The following is a 303-nucleotide window of genomic DNA, read 5'->3' on the forward strand; positions in this document are numbered from 1 at the left end:
GGGGCGTAGGGAAGGGGTGCCGAAGGAGGGGCTCGGGAGAGCAGCGTGCTCACGGGAAGGGTGCGAGGCGTGTTTGGGTGGGATTGTTTCATTTGTGTGGTTTGGTTTGCCCGTGTGTATTTTGGGGGTGGGTTTGTTTGTGGTTTGTTTTTTGTTTTGTTTTGGGGTTTTTTGGTGGGTTTTTTTGGTTGTTTTTTTTTTTTTTTCCTTCTCTCTGGGGCTTCTGTGAATGGGCTGGGGTGGCTCCTGAGGCAGATGGTCTGGATGAACACCCTGTGCGGACGGGGCTGGTGCGCTCCCAAC

Source organism: Egretta garzetta, unplaced genomic scaffold, assembly GCF_000687185.1.
Source record: "Egretta garzetta isolate BGI_Z169 unplaced genomic scaffold, ASM68718v1 scaffold365, whole genome shotgun sequence".
Classification (NCBI taxonomy): Eukaryota; Metazoa; Chordata; class Aves; order Pelecaniformes; family Ardeidae; genus Egretta; species Egretta garzetta.